Source organism: Peromyscus eremicus, chromosome 14, assembly GCF_949786415.1.
Source record: "Peromyscus eremicus chromosome 14, PerEre_H2_v1, whole genome shotgun sequence".
NCBI classification, from domain to species: domain Eukaryota; kingdom Metazoa; phylum Chordata; class Mammalia; order Rodentia; family Cricetidae; genus Peromyscus; species Peromyscus eremicus.
In genome coordinates, this window is record NC_081430.1 from 2934889 (window position 1) to 2951957 (window position 17069).

The 17069-nt window shown below is 42.2% G+C and overlaps 1 long non-coding RNA gene across 1 annotated transcript in view; it reads left to right on the forward strand.

Annotated features, from left to right (window-relative positions):
* The window catches only part of LOC131924371 (uncharacterized), an 82553-nt gene extending 69744 nt beyond the window's left edge, over positions 1-12809 (forward strand). Inside the window, exons 2-3 of the long non-coding RNA XR_009382871.1 lie at positions 3787-3928; positions 12216-12809. This is a non-coding gene — a long non-coding RNA (uncharacterized LOC131924371). The remainder of the gene's footprint in view (positions 1-3786; positions 3929-12215) is intronic.
* The last annotated feature ends 4260 nt before the right edge of the window (positions 12810-17069 follow it).

The window sequence follows — 17069 nt, forward strand, 5'->3', positions numbered from 1 at the left end:
ACACACACACACACACACAAACATAACACATATCTCAATGGGTATTCCCATATACCTTAAAAAATTAAACATTCATTGTCAAACTGTTTTCCAAAGTTGTTTCAGCATTGAACATCCCCTTAGAGCAATGTCCAAGCTCTCTACTTTGTCACATCTCCAGTAATATTGCTATGGTCAGCCTTTTTAATTCCAGTAGGTGTGTAGTGATATTTTGTAGGTATTTTTCCCATTCTTCAGCTTGTCTTTTTATTTATTTGTAGGTAATGTGATTATATGTAAACAATCCCAAGGACTCTACAAAAAGTGACTAAAAGTAATAAGTGAGCTTACAGAGATCTCAGGATGCAATAGTAATACACAAACATCAACTTTGTATCTACCATGAGCAATGAATGATTGCAAATTGCATTTTAAAATGCAGAAACATTTACAATTGCATCAAAAATAAAATTCTTGCTAATAAGTTTACTAAAATATACATCTCGTATGTTAGTAACTATAAGCCCCTGATAAGAAAGAACTAAACAAATGAAAAACTAACTGTGTTTATGGATGAAAATGTTGTTGACTTACTAATTTTTCCTAATTTTTTTTTTAATATATCAAACACAATCCCAATCAAAATCACAGTAAGAATATTTTGTTGATGCTGACACCATGACAATAAAATGTAACAGAAATACAATAGTTCTAGAACAGCCTAAGAATTTTTTGTTTGTTTGTTTGTTTTTACAAGTCTCATAGTAGTGGGGGGGGGGTTATGTTGCCTCATTTCAAGACTTACTGTGGGGCTGCAGCAATGGCGACAGGGAGCCATTGTCTTAAAGACAAGAATTCAAAGGAGCAGAAAAGGTCTCCATACTCAAAGCCAGACTAAGGGAGCAAAACCAAGTTCGTAATTGTGTGACACCCAAGAAACAACAAGCAGTTTCATGGTTACCGAGGGATAGTTAAGAAATGGACAGGGGAAAGGTTAACCCCAAAGAAGTGTAAGGAGATTTAGGAATGGCAAGTGACTGTTTCTTGTCTTGATAGTGGTTACAGACACACAACCAAATACATTTCTCAAACACAGAACCATGCACAAAAGACTTTGTAAATTATGTCTCAATAAACTTTGAAAGTTTCAAGTGGTTCTTTGCAGCATTCTCTCATTTCTCTCTTCCACGATCTCCCTCTTTTTACACCTTCATATGTTAAGGAAGTCAGGTCTGGAGATGGGCTTGCGTTACCACCACCAAAGGCTGTTTTTGTCAGCTTGGCACCATGGGTCTGTGTGAACACATCTACAGTGGAAACTGCAGGATAAGCCTGAACTACTGAGAATCTACCATCTCCTGGAAGCTCCTGGAAAATACTGAGGCTTCCAGGTCTTTCTCAGAATTCAGAGAAAGGCTGTCTTTTCTCCCCTGACAAACCTGTCTTTGATGATCCATAGTCTCTCTACTATAAGGTATGGGAGCAGAAAAGACTCCTGAACTTCAGCGAGTGTCTGCTTACTCCTGGTGAGCAATGTTTAGGGTCAGAAAAATCAAGGAGAGAGTTAATAGTTTATCTTCTAAGGTCAGGAAATATAATTGTTCAAACCTCTCTCTCTCTCTCTTCTCTCTCTTCTCTCTCTCTCCTCTCTCTTTTCTCTCTCTCTCTCTCTCACTCTCTCTCTCTCTCTCTCTCTCTCTCTCTCTCTCTCTCTCTCTCTCTCTCTCTCACACACACACACACACACACACCCTTCTTGCAATAAACATTTTCAATATTTACAACAGCAGAGAGAACAGCTTAATTAATGTAGACATAAATATCACTCAGTTCCAGAAACTAAAAATTCAAGAACTATCAGAAACTGTCCCTTTCCTTTGTTTGAACAATGCCACTGCCAACTCTTCGCCTTTAGTTATTTTAAAACAAATCCAAGGTCTCATCTCATTTTTCCTTAATTATTTCAGTATATATCTCAAAAGTTCAAAGATTCTAAAAATGTGGTAAGTTTAAAGTTTCAATTGTTTCAATGAGAGTAATTTTTCAAAGTCTCATATTGTGATCCTTTCTGTGTTTTAAGTTAGTTTGCTTGAGTCAGGAACCAGAGGTCAATCCACGCACTCCGATTCAACTGCTCTTTGAGTCCTTAGATTTCCCCTCTATTTCCTGTGTATTAAGTAGTTTTAGATTTATAGAAAAGTCCAATCATTTGTCATTACTATCTATATTGTGTGCTGAATTTTCACAATGAGTTTAATGAATACATTATTGTTAGACAAAGTGCATACTTTAATCAGATTTCCTTAATTTGTACATAATGTCCTTTTTCTATTCCAATACTTTTTCTAGGACACCACATCACATTTAGTTATCATGTCCCCTTAGGTTCCCCTTAGCTATGACAGTTTCCCAGACTTTTTGTTTTAAAGATTTTAATTTTGATTTTATATGTATATGTGTATACCTTTCTGTATGCACACATGCATACAGGTATCCTCAGAAGTCAGAGAGGGTGTTGGATACCCTGGATCTAGAGTTACAGATAGTTATGAGCTTAGAAACAAACTCTGGTCCTCTGTTAAAGCAGTAAGCATGCTTAACCACTGAGCCATCTCTCTGGGTTCAGATTTTGTTTTTGATTTCAAGGTTTTGAAGAATACTGGTCAGATCCCTTGTGGGATTCCCTAAATAGGGATTCAGGGCTTCCTTTTCATGATTATACAACAATATGAGTTTGGGGAAGGGACATGCCAGAGATAAAGTGTCATGCCATTACACACTGTCAGCATGAGTTTTGCTGACAGTGACTTTGATCACCTGACAGAACTTAGGTTTCTCCAGTATAAATCAAGCCCTCTCACCTCTTCACATCGTACAATGGAAGTCTGTGGAGATATATTGCTGGGGATCAGAGGACAGAGCCAGCCACTAGATTAGACTTAGACATCAGGCACTAGTGGCACATACCCTTAATCCTATCACTTGGGAGGCAGAAATCCATCTGGATCTCTGTGAGTTCAAGGCTACACTGGAAACAGTCAGGCAGTGGTGGCATACGCCTTTAATCCCAGAACTTGAGATCTCATGCCTTTGCTTGGAAAGCACACATGCCCAGGAAGTGACATGGCTGGGTGGAGAAAGGTGTATAAGGCGTGAGGGGACAGGAACTAAGCAGCAGTTCAACTGAGACCCTCAGGGGTGAGGACTTGGAGACTTTCAGTCTGGGGATTCATGGAAACAGGATCAGCTGAGAAGCTGGTGAGGTGAGGTTGGCTATGGCTTGCTGTGCTTCTCTGATCTTTCAGCTTTTACCCCAATATCTGGCTCTGGGATTTTTATTAATAAGACCTTTTAAGATTTGTGTTATAGAAGTCACTGCACAGACAACACTTAGGAAGTAGAGGGCTACTGATCATCTCCCTGGAGTTGAGAGCTTATAAAAGCATGACTCTTTTGTACAGGAGACTCCTCCATATCTTATGTATTTATTCAATAACTTTATGACTTTGGGCTAACAAATATTCGTTGGGTTTGATTTCTGTTTGTTGTATTGTGTTGTGTTGTGCTATGTTGTTTGTTATGATCCAGTCTTACCTTTTTAGTTTGTTGCTCAAATTATTCCAGGCTTGGCCTCCAGTGACTCTGTCTGTCCCTTTCATGGTGGCGTTTTCTTTTGTTTACTGTCCCCTCTCCTCTTTCTTTCTTTTTTTTTCCCCTTTTTTCTTTTTCTTTTTCTTTTTTTGTTTGTTTCTCATACTTTCTGGGATTACAAAATACTTCAGGTTCATTTTTATATTTCATATCTAGTTCTTCAATCAGCCATTTCTACAAGGAGCCATGGTTCCTGGTGTTAGAAATGAAAATTCAGCTCTGGGAATGCTCACTAGTCTGGTGCTCTCAACTAATACAGCAAGATGATACCAGTGTACTCTTCTACATATCCAAGCAAGTGAGTACTAGTCATCAATGAAAAGAAACAAACTTCTGGCATGTGAAATAGTATAGAGGAACACATGGAGGAATCTCAAAATGGCTATCCTGAAAGAAAAACAAAGGTGTCCATATCCACATTTGAGAAAAGGGCACACACCATATCCACATCTGGGAAAAGGGCACACACCATCTGGGAAAAGAGCATGCACCATATCCACATCTGGGAAAAGGGCATGTACCATATTCAGATGAGTGATTTTCTAGAGCTAACATTTAAAGACAGAATAGAATCAACTAGGAATTGAGAAGCTGGGGGAAGGAAAGGATGGAAGGGTGGTAAAGATCTAAACTTTTGGAGATAATGAATATGTTCACTATCTTCATTTGATGATGTTTTCATGAGTGAAATGTGTCCAATGCAATTATATGGTTTAAAATGTACAGCTCACTGTATGTCCTAGAGACATACTTTTATAAAACATGCCAAACAACAAAAAACTTGATGTTTCATGTCCTTTCCTAATTTACCCTAGAACCATATTTCCTGAACTTAGATGAGCTGTGACTCCCAAGAGGATGGCCTGCAACTGCAGGGTCTTCCTGCTGTGTCTGTAAGGCGACCCAAAACTGTGGGTCTTACAAACATCTTCAGGGTGCCACTGCTTAGGGTCTGTATGGTGCATTTTGGGTGGCAGGTATTGTGTTTCGTGCATGAAGCTTCTGAAAGCTGCAAATACTTGTACTCAGGGATCAGGCAAGTGGCAGGGCCTGGCCACACATTTCTCATGAGACCCCCCAGATGCTCCTTTGTGGGCTGAAAATCATCAGCCAAAGCCTTGTTGATGTATGTAGCTGTGTTCTCTAACATTTATAATGATCTGTACTAGATTTCCAAACTCCATTTGAAAATGTCTACATCTCCAGTCGTGTCTGGAGTCCCAGACATGAACCTAAGTAACATTTTTAAAGGAAAATGATGAAATTGGAACCAGTCGGTAGATGAAAGCACAGAGACGATCCCACTAGGACAGAAGTGAGGCGAGTGAACTCTTGAGAACAGGTTCACCTGCCAGTGAAGTAAAAGCACCACTCTGCAGTAACCTTTGAGAAAATTCACCTGGGAGACAGAAATAGCCCGGACAAAGCTGGGCAAACAGAGATTCTGAGCTGTTCTACAAATAACATTCTAACTCTGGGAAGTATTCTTGACACTTTAAATCTGAGAAATGGCAGCAATTGTATCCACTTCTCAACCTTCTTGTTAAGTTTGTGATTATATCAAGGGAATAGCAATGAGCACCTCCCTGTCTGGTCCCTGTGTCTTGGGCCCCTGTGACTTGGGTCCCTGTGCCTTAGGTCCCTCCTGTGTCTTGGTTCCCTGTGTCTTGGTTCCCTGTGTCTTGGTTCCCCGTGTCTTGGGTCCCTGTGTCTTGGTTTCCTGTGTCTTGGTTCCCTGTGCCTTAGGTCCCTGTGTCTTGGGTCCCTATGCCTTAGGCCCCTGTGCCTTGGACCCCTGTGTCTTGGGTCCTGGAACCCTGGCTAGGGACAGAGAAGGAATGAAGAAAGGGCAGACATGAAGACACACACAATGAAGCTGGGATTTGTAGCTGGAGAGTTTTTCTCCAGCTCCCGCCAAGCCCTGGCAGTCCTGCAGCCCACTTATAAAATAAACACACAGACTTACATTATTTAAACTGTTTGACCTAATGGCTCAGGCTTCTAGCTATCTAGTTCTTATATCTTAAATTAACCCATTTCTATAAATCTATACTTTGTCACATGGCTCGTGGCTTACCAGTATCATAGCGGTGGCTGGCAGCGTCCCCTGACTCAGCCTTCCATTTCCCAGAATTCTCTTTTCTGCTTGTCCCACCTATACTTTCCGCCTGGCTACTGGCCAATCAGCATTTTATTTATACAGAGAGATATCTACAACAGGGATTGGTCAGCTTCTCTAACCACTGCCCCCCAGAACGTCAGCTTGTTTCTCAGGAACAGCACTAGGGAAGGGGTTAGCCTTTCTCAGTAGGAAGTCTCTGTAGGTGAGCTGTCTTGGGCTGTAAACATCCAGAAAGAGGAAGCCACAGCTGCTAGTCTTTGCACATACTGAACAATCATTTGTAAACACTTGTACTGGGATTTGTGAGGAGAGCTTTGCATCCCTCTTGAGTCTAGCCCCTCTGGGCCAATTGATCTTGGAGTTATTGACAGGCCATGCGCATGTCAAAACACACATTCACTCAGGACTTTGTAGCAGGCCCCTAGACCTTAGCACAATGGACACAATGGCACCATTCAGGCCGTGAACCCAGCACATAGACAGGACCACCTGCCAAAGCTAAAACAAAGTCTCTAAATGTCCTAACCTTGCCTTTTTGGCTTCTGTAGCCCTGCTTCTGGCTAACTGTTCTTCCTAACTGAGATTTGTCAATACAGGATATGGGTTTTGTGCATAAAAGCTCACCCTGAGAAAGGCTCGGGGCTACACTGGGATTCCCAAACACCCAGTGTAGTCACTGGCCAGCTAATAAAGACTTCCTATTGGTTAAACCAGTGTCCAAGTAGTATTCTCTGGTGGATAACCAACAGTAGACTTCACTCACTCAGGGCTTCCTCCACTTCCTGAACCTCCCCACCACTTCAATAAGCAAAATGTAGAAGTACACAGTTCATAGCAGAAAACATGAACAGAGTTTAGATGTTGTGGAATATTAGTTGAAGATGTGTTACATTCTTTTATGCTGTGGAATATTTATCTAAGATGCCAAGATGTTGCATTTTTTTATGTTGCATTTGTTTAACTCTATAAAACTTTGCCTGCCTATAACACCTCATTGGCCTAATGAAGAGCTAATGGCCAATAGCTGGGCAGGAGAGGGATAGGCAGGGCTTCCAGGCAGAGAGAATAAACAGTATAAAGAAGAGGGAGGAGTGAGAAAAGGAGAGGGAGAGAAGACAGCAGGGGCCAGCCACCAGTCAGCTATGGAGTGTGGGATGACTCATCCCTAACAGGCTTGAGGGCCAGTCCAAACCAGTATGAGATACTTTCTGAGAGCCAACCTGGGTCTCCCTAAGGGCCTTAGCAACAGCAGCTGAGACATGATCTGGAGATGACCTGGACCAATGAGAGACAGCCATCTCACACTAGCAGATGCATATTCATCAGACCTTCCCCCAGGGTGGGCTGGAGGGTATATAAGGCTTGCCTCTTCCTGAATAAACTGAGCTTGTTGTTTCAACATCCTCCCAGAGTCTGTGTTGTTGACTCTGTGCCTACTCACCCCCTCTCCCAAAGGGAACAACAGCATAGGACCCTGCCACATCTGGTGCTGAAACAGAGTCTGTTTGTCTCCCTTTACTTATATGCAGCGCTGGTTGAGAAGCCCCCTTGAGTGGTATATTTCGGTGAGTAGGCCCCTCTACATTGGTTGTGTAAATTCGGTCCTTTCAGCAGGTAAATGCTGGGACCCCCACTTTCTTCTTTTGTTTGTCTTGTTTGTGAATCTGTCTGTACAGTAGGGTGGCACATACTTTTGTTCAGGCTCACCTGGTGTTTCCATATAAGGGCTGGACCCTCAGGAAATGGAGGCATGGTCTGACTATTTTTAGTTGTGTGTGTGTACGTGTGTGTGTTCATGAGTGCATGCATGTGCTTGTGGATTGTGATGCCTGGAGAGATGGCTCAGCAGTTAAGAATGCTTGCTGCTCCTCCAGAGAACATGTGGGTGCCTGATCTTTGAATGAGAGTTCCTGGCCAGCAAAAGGGCAGTGGCCTCAGGAGTAACCCTCTAATTGTTTTTATGCCCATTTTTCTTGGGGGGGGGCTATAATCGTTGACCTAAAGTCCTCTCTTGTGAGGAGGTCATTAAGGCCTATAATAAACACTGCCAGGAACAATGTAACACCAACTTATCTATCGTCTTCATTCTGTCCATGACTGATATTTCCTCTGCCTCTGCTGACAAGAAGATGGATGAGAATAAGCATAAAGGAAAGGAAAAGGATGGAAAGAGAGAGAGGAAATGATTGCAGCAGCATCTAAGCCTACACTGTCAGCCCCTCTCTCTGCTCTCCCCACTGCAGTATCCACAGAGTGATTTGCCTGGATGTCTGCCCACCAAGCCAGCCTATTCTAGTTATGGTGCCGCACATGCCCACCATGGTGTTTCCAGTTAATGTGAGTCCCAATGTGGCCAACAAGCCGTGGATACCTACCCATCTTGCAGACCTGTCTTTAGACCATAAGGCTGCTAATGAATCAGGTACTAACTCCCCGTATTTCAAGCAAGTCCTACAGCAATGGGCAATGCATTTACAGACTTATTAAGACTGGTACCATTTGATGAAGGCTGTGTTGGAACCTGTGGTCTTCCTTAATTGGGGAGCTGCCTATAATGACCAGGCTGAGGCTCAGGCTCTTTTTAATATACAGTTCAACATTGCTGTCTCTCATGAGATGCTAATTGGCTGAGGACCATATGTTAACCCTGTCACACAAGCCCAAATTGGACAACACACTTATTTCCAACAGGTCTCAGAATTGGCCTTCAAGGCACTTAAGTCTTACACTCCTCTTAACCCATCTGCGTACTTTCACAACCTCATCCAGCAGCCAGGGGAGTTGTTCACCGACTTCCTTGCACAGGTTAATGAAGCAGTGGAGTGGAGGGTGGATCCTGGCACTACTCGGGAGGTGCTGATTAAACAATTTACATGGGAAAGGCTTTATGTCCCCACCCACAATGCAGTAACTGCCATCTGCAATGAGGATATTCATAGATGGGTAATATCTGCTAGAGATCTTGACCCCAACAGAGGCCTGATTGCTGCCCTCACAGCTTCCCTTAATATCCTCCTTGCTGATAAACAGAATAGGGAAGAGACTCAATATGCCCCTGCTGACAGAACATGCTGAGGATGTGGCAGACATGATCTTAGGAGGGACTGCCCCTTGCTAAGCCTAAAACTAGATGCCCAGAATGTAACAAAGAATTCCATTAGGCCAAGGACTGCCACTCCCAACCAGAGGAGGCTAAGGTTCCTTTAAACTCCAGGCAGGGTGCTCCTCAGTCCTGCAAGTAAGGGGAGGCTCTGCAAACCTGAAGATCTTTTGGATGCTGCCCATCTTTCCTCACTTTCCTATAATGACCCTCTTTCTCAATAAGCAGCCTGTTAAAGGGTTGGTGGATATGGGTGCAGACACCATCATTTTAACTGAGGCAGAAGTACTCTGTTTCCCACAGTGGAAATTTAAACCTGGTCCTCCAATTAGTGGAGTTGGAGATCAACAAGATTCTAAGATAACCACCTGCCCAGTCCATTGGGAGGACCTTAATGGCAATCAGGAAGCCATTCCCCCTATCATCTCTATTGTGCCTAGAAACTTGTGGGGCAAGGATATCTTGGAGGATATGGTGGCTGTCCTTACAACAGATAATAGGTCCTTTTTTGATGATATTGTTGTCCAAGAAAAAATGGGCCTTACTGACCAAACCCAAAGCAGCATCCCCAATTCTAAAGGCCACTGTCCTCACAAAGTCCAGCACTACTAAACAAACAGATCCTATTCCAATAAATTGACTTTCTAACCAAGATGTGTGGGTAGAACAGTGGCCTATTATTGAGCCTAAATTATCAACATTAAAACAGCTGGTGAAGGAACAGTTATGCACTGGACATATAGAACCATCCACCAGCAGGCAAAACACTCCAATATTTGTTATTCCAAAAAAGTCAGGAAAGCATCATCTATTGCAAGACATTTATACAGTCAATGGCCGGAGGGGAAAAATGAGCTTGGTGCAGCCAGGCCTCCCGCACCCTAGCACAATTCCTCCTTCTCATTATATCACAATATTAGACATCAAAGACTGCTTTTTCCAAATTCCCCTAGCACAGCAAGAGAGGAGTCATTTTGCCTTTACAGTCTGGGACCCAAACATGCACAAGACAGCAAAAAAATATCAATGGATATTTCTCTCACAGAAAATGAAAAACAGCCCCTCAATATGTTAGTTATACATTGCTCAGGTTCTAGTTAATGTTGCTAAGGATATTGTGCTAGTACATCATATGGATGATTTGCTATTGGCACACCCTGACTTGGCTTATTCACGACAAATCGTTGAATCAATGATACAAGACTTGGCTTCCTTAAAGTTAATTGTGGCACCAGATAAGATCCAAATAGTACCTCCCTTTTCATTCTTGGGCTTTGTTATTGCTAAGGATGTTCACCCCTTGTACTTCAAACTAGATATAAAAGACAAATACTCCCTTTCAGAACTACAGCAATTATGTGGGACAATAAATGGGCTTAAACTCTTCCTATCTACTCTAGAACAGGAAGTGAGGGAATTGTTCTTCTCTTTAGAGGGCCCTACTTGCCCCTCACAGAATGTCAAGATCACTGCTGTGGTGAAAAATGTTCTAGAAAAGTCTCTTGCTATACTATCCACTGTCATCCAGCAGCCCAATAATCCTGAGTTTTCCTTGTTAGCTATAATCCTATGGACACCAGGAGGATTCCTGGGAGTACTCCAGTAGGCTGGTCCATTAATATGGATTCATCAGTCACACTCAGATTTACATAAAGCTACCTCTAAATTTGATCAAACATTTAAAATAGGACTAAAGGCATGAATGCTAGCTTGAAGTACTTATGGAAGAGAACCTGATAAGTTAATTTTCCCATTTTGCTTAAAAAATACACAGACTCTCTGTGAAGATTCCATTTCCTTTCAAGATATGGTTTCTGGTTTTACTGGAACAATTGACAATCATTTGCCAAAAAGTCAAATACTAGTGGAGCTTCTGATGCTCCCAACAGAGATATTCATTCACTCAGTACCATTATCTAAGGCCATTCCTCATTTGACCATAGCCTTCTTAGATGCCAACAAGAATAAATATGGAATATTGATTCAGAGAAAGGGAGAAGAAGACAAAACATATGCTCTTCCCAATCCTGGTTCTGTACAGCTGAGAGAATTATTGGCACTTTTCAAAATCCGAGTAGAGTGTCAAAATGAGCCTGTTAACATCTTTTCTGATAGTCGGTACACTGTATAGGCAATAAGAGTGTTGGCATTCTCAAGGGTTAAAGATGCTCTAAATCCAATAGCCAATACAATCTCTTAATACAAGAATTAAGCCCTGGTATTTATCATATATTCAGTCACATTCCAAACTACCAGGAATCCTGGCCAAGGGGAATGAGATAACTGATACCATCATTTTAACAGTGGCTATAGATTTATTAGAACAAGCTAGAGCACTATAGCAGCAATTTCATTTATCACCACAGAGCCTGCAAAATTGCTCCCAGAATTGACAGTTTCTCAGTGCAAACATCTATCTAGGGCCTGTGCTACTAGTGCACCACTTGCCCCCTTAGGGCCCCTCCAAAGAGCAGGGGTAAATCACCATGGCTTATTGCCCAACGCTATATGGCAAACATTATGCACCCTTTGGCAACTTAAGATATGTACATGTAATAGTAGATACCTGCTTGGGCTTTGTGTATGCCCTGGCCTTGCCTGGAAAGAATGCTGCTAATGTTATTAAGGCACTCAAGTCAGTAATGATAGTCATGGGAGTTTCTTGGGCCATTAAGACTGACAATGGCCCAGCTTATGTATCACAGCAGTTTAATGATTTTGTGAGTTCATGGAAAATGTCCCATACTACAGGAATCCCATATATTCCACAGAGACAGGCCATTGTAGAGGAACTAATAGAACCCTTAAAGAGCTCTTGGAAAAAAATAATTTCCTCAGAAGCCAAGAGAGATTCCAACCTGGCCCTGGCAGAAGTTCTTTTTCACATTTGATGACAAGGGATTAAGCCCTGCTTACAAACATTGGGCTTACCTGCCTTGGGAGATACCATTGCCCTTGGTGCACTGGAGAGATCCCATTACCCTTCAATGGCAACCCCCTGCTCACCTATTAATCTGGGGGTGAGGGTATGCTTGCATTTTTCCCCAGAATACCATCATGCTAGTATAGATACCCTCCAGAGATGTGCTTCCAGCAACAGACTGAGAGACTTTGGCCAAAGAAGAAGCTTCAGAAGAGTAATGTATGATTTGCTCTGCTACTGTGGCATTAGCAAAGGTCATGTCATTACTGGCATGTGACCATAGATATCAAGCAATTGCCTCACACCCTACATGCTCACTAATGCATCATTAAAAGACTTTGATTAGCACATTTCATATAAACATGACTAGGGTCCCATCCATGTCCTGGAGACTGAATTTTTGACTAATCTTTCTCCTGTTCAAATGTCTTTTACAACAGGTTCACCAACAGAAGTCAGCCACAAAGTCAACCCTACAGGTTTTGTTGGCTCTCAGACACCCAGAACAAAATCCTCTTAGAGAGATAATGCACACATGGCTCACTGAGATACAGAAGGCTACTGCTAAAAACTTACCACCCAGACAGCTCTCCAGGATTGATGCTCTTTAAGGGCTGGTAGTCAAAGACAGGTAAGAGCTTGTTTGGCAAGCCAGCCTAAGGCAGGCACAATCCATTATGCTGAGCTCTCCTGAGGTGCAGTCAACAAGGTTAGGGTAATGCACCCTCGCTCCCACTGAGCATGTCCCATTAAATAATAAAAAGAGGTGGATATATGGGATGACTCATCCCTAACAGGCTTGAGGGCCAGCTGATCCAAACCAGTAATAAGATACTTTCTGAGAGCCAACCTGGGTCTACCTATGAGCCTTAGCAACAGCAGCTAAGACATGATCTGGAGATGACCTGGACCAATGAAAGGCAGCCATGTCACACCAGCAGATGCATATTTATCAGACCTTCCCCCAGGGTGGGGTGGAGGTTATATAATGCTTGCCTCTTCCAGAATAAACTGAGCTTGTTGTTTCAACATTCTCCCAGAGTCTGTGTCATTGGCTCTGCCCCCTCCCCCAAAGGGAACAACAGCACAGGACCCCACCACAATGGAGTAAAAAGTAAAGAGAGGTATATAGAATAGGGAAAAGTAAAAGCCCAGAGGCAAAAGGGAATGGAATAATTAGTTAAGAAAAGCTGGCTAGAAGCAAGTCAAGCTAAGGCCAGGCATTCATAAGTAAGAATAAGTCTCCATGTGTTTACTTGGAAGTTGGGTGGTGGGATTCCAAAGAGTGAAGAGTAAGAGTTAAAAAAAAAAGAAAAGAAAAGAAAAGAAAGCCAACTACATTTAGATGTATGAAAGGAGCCTAGACGTGACTCACAGAAAGATAAATCATATTGAAATTACGTGGAGCTGTTTTTCCATCTACTACATTTGCCGAAATAAATTTACAAACAAGGCTGATCATAGTGGGAATGGGTACTTTCCTACCCTGATGGCAGAAATGATTGGCATTCCACTCACAGAGAACAAAGTCACCATAGCAGTAACAGATAATATCTTTAAACATTCTGAGACAGAAATTCCATTTTTTGTTTTGTTTTGTTTTGTTTTGTTTTTCAAGACAGAGTTCCTCTATGTAGTCCTGGCTGTCCTGAAATTTGTTTTGTAGATGAGGCTGGCTTTGAACTCAGAGATTTGTCTGCCTCTGCCTCCTAAGTGCTGGGATTAAAGACCTGTGTCACCACTACACAGCTGGAAATTCCAATATTAGGAGTGTATAAGGCAACTACAATAAATAAAGCATTTGCCACAGTATTGTTTCTAAGATAAAAATGTTAGAAATGTCACCAATTCCAGAGGTGGTGCACAAGTGCAGCTGCTTTCTCACACTTTACTTCCCCATTGCTGTGGTCTCCAGCTGTCTCCACATCGAATCCTTCTGACGTCCTTCACTTTCACAGGCAGCTCACCCCACACATTCCACTGCAATGCTCTCCTTTCTCCATGTCACCAGTCTTCCATGTACAAGCATGAGGGTTGTTGTCAATGTTTTCTGTTTAAAATAATATAGAAATGAATAATGTTGTGTGTTTCTGCTCTTGGGAATATTCTTTAGGATATATTCCTTGAAATGTGATTTTTTTAATCAAGTGCATATCTAGTTTTGTTAAATATTTCTAAGTGTGATGGGTAATCTTGGTTGTCAACTTGGTCACACCTGGAATAAACTAAATCCTAAGCATCTGGGCACACCTCTGAACAATTTTGGTTGGATCACTTGAGGAGAAATGACCCACTATGCTGGAGAACGTCTTTCTGTACTCTGTGAATATATGTTGTTCCCATTGGTTAATAAACAAGCTGATTTGGCCCATGGCAAGGCAGTTTAGAGGCAGGTGGGAAATCTGAGAAAGACAGGAAAGAGAAAGGAGGAGTCTAGGGAGAAGCTGGGAGCCACCACCAGGAGAAGCAAGATGTAAAAGTACCGATAAGCCACAAAGCCACATGGCAATGCATAGATTAATAGAAATGGGTTAATTTAAGATATAAGAGCTAGATAGCAAGAATCCTGATGTGTAGACCATACAGTTTATAAATAATATAAGCCTCTGTATGTTTACGTGGGTCCAAGTGGCTGCAGGACATGGGAGGGAGAGATTCATCCCAAATGCAGGGCTGGGCAGGACTGAAGAAAACTTACAGCTGCACCACTCAAAGTCTGGATCACTTGAGGCTGGAAGATGGCCTACCTAAAAGGATGTGGAAGAAGGAAGCTTTTATTTTGCCTCCTTTAACTTCACTCTTGCTGACAAGTTTATCTACCCTGTTGCTGAGGCATTCCTTTAGTGATATGAGAACCTACTTCTTCAGGATTCTGAAGTAGACTGAGGACCAGCTCAGATACCCAGCCTCATGAACTGAACAACTACTGGGTTCTTGTCCTTTCCATCAGGAGACAACCATTGTTGAACTAGCCAGACCACAGTCTAGAAGGCACTCTAATAAATCCCTTTTTTAATGCATATATATCCATTCTATCAGTTCTGTTCCTCTATTGAACTCTATGGGTTCTAACAATTTCTTCTCAAGAGACATTAAAATAGATGATTTCCCACAATCTCACCAAAAGATTTCTATTGTCCTATTTTTTAAATTTTTATCGATTTGACAGATGAAGAATGGTATAGCTAGCCATTTCTTACAAGGAGTTTAAGTGGCTTTTCACATGCCTATTGGTGTATTTGCATCTAATTTTCTTTTTTTATTAAATTTTTCATTTGACAATTTCATATATTTAATGCATACCGATAATCTCACCCCTTCCATCTCCCTGTCTCCCTCCCACTCAGGTCAAGCTCCCCATAAGTCCCCCACCCCCACCACTTACAGCTCTTTTTGGCTGGTTTTTGTTTTTGTTTGGTAACCTACAGAGCTTCATGAGGGCCTCCTTGTTAACATGGGCATGGAGCTATCCACTGGCACATGGGGGACTTAGCAGTGGCTATACCACTAAAGACAAAAGTGACTCCTCTTTCCCCAGGATCTATCAAAAGCAAATAGTTCACAAAGAGCCCTTTGCCCACCTATGACTGAGTGTTGACAGGCCCAGCCTTGTTCAGACCCAGTCCCAGTCTTCCCCCCCATTATCTGGATCTCACATTCTTTCTACCCTGTTTTCTATGATACTCCCCAAGTCCTGGAAGGGAAGATATAGATGTCCCCTGTTTAGGAACGAGTGTACCATAGCTACTTATTCTCAGCCATGAGTCTCTGAAATCTGCTATTTGTTTTTTTAACTGTCTTTTGCTTTTTTTTTTTTCATTGAAGATTTTGGTCCTTTGTTACCAAATGCTTTAGCAGTTCTTAAATATTAGAAATATAAATCCTTTTCATATGATATGTTTGATAAATTCTTCCTTTGGGATTTCATCTTAAGATATGTAAATATCACTTATTTTAAAAATTAAATGTGCAAAAATATGTTCTGTGAGAACAAAAAGGAAAAGAAAATGTGTGGCCAGCTACAGAGAAGGAGCAATTTTATTTCAGCTCTTAGCAGCATCTCTGTTGACATCCATAATTTCCTACATGCCCTTTCTCTTAGGGATCCCCGCCAAGTCCAGCAGCAAGCCTGTGTCTACCAGTGAATGGCCTGGTCTAAGCAACTGAAGGTCATCCAGGCCTCCTGCTTTGTCCTTGCATGGTTGGCACATGTGCCTGTGCTGGGTCACTGGCTCCAGGAAATAAATGAGGAGTTACATGCGCTACTAATTTTCTCTCCTCGTGGCCTCCCTGTGATCCAGCAAAAATTGAAAGAATGATGCTCCCAGAGGCATGACCAATCTTCCCTTCTAAATATAAATGCAGAGACACTAAAAATAAACAGTGTTAAAGGTGAGTTTCACTGGTTCCTGAAATACCAGTAGACTGAGGGTAGAAAAGTATCTTACTAAGAGCCGGGAAGGAACAGGTGGCTGTCTGCTTCTAACTGGGCTTTTGCAAAGAGCAGAGAAACAGTCTAGGAGCTGCTGAATAGTTGGAATGTATTTATTTTTAAAAGTTGAGCTAAGGGAGGACTGTACAGAACTAGGTCTCTCATTGTCTAATACACATGCATCAAGGCATTCAGGTTTTGGTAACCAGGGTTGAGAGATGAGGGATGAATCTAAGGAATTAATCTCCCAATCACTAGACAATCAGCGGTATGTCTGAGGCTGAGTGTAGGAGCGTCTGCCTGTTAATTCAGCACATGAAAACTAAGGCAAGATCAGAAGTTTGAGGACAAATAGCTCAATACACACACACATGCACCCCTGCACACACACACATGCACCCCTGCACACACGCACACACACACATACTTGAGCACATGCACGTGCGCACGCCATTTGAACAGCTCAGAGTTCACAGTCAATCAGATGTATGTGCTCAGCCCATTCTTCCACCTCTTTTGTTTGGACAAATGAATGAGAAGTTTTCTTCCTGTTCCTACGGATGTGAAAGCTGATGGTAATACTGTAGAAATTGGAGTGAGAACAGAAGAAAGAGCAGCAAGTTCTTAAACAGATTCTCAGAGGTAGACAGAACCAGGAGTACAGCCAATGGGTCGAGACTCAGGCCAGGATCTGTCAACACCTAACTTCCCAAGCTGTGTCTGGTGTCACTGACAACAGGTAATCAAGCTCACACAATGTACAAGCAAACCTGGACTCAAAAGGTCCACAGCTGACAGAGAGAAAGCATACCTAATTCAGGCAATAGCAGACCTGGAGGACCCAAGCAATACAACCAGTTAC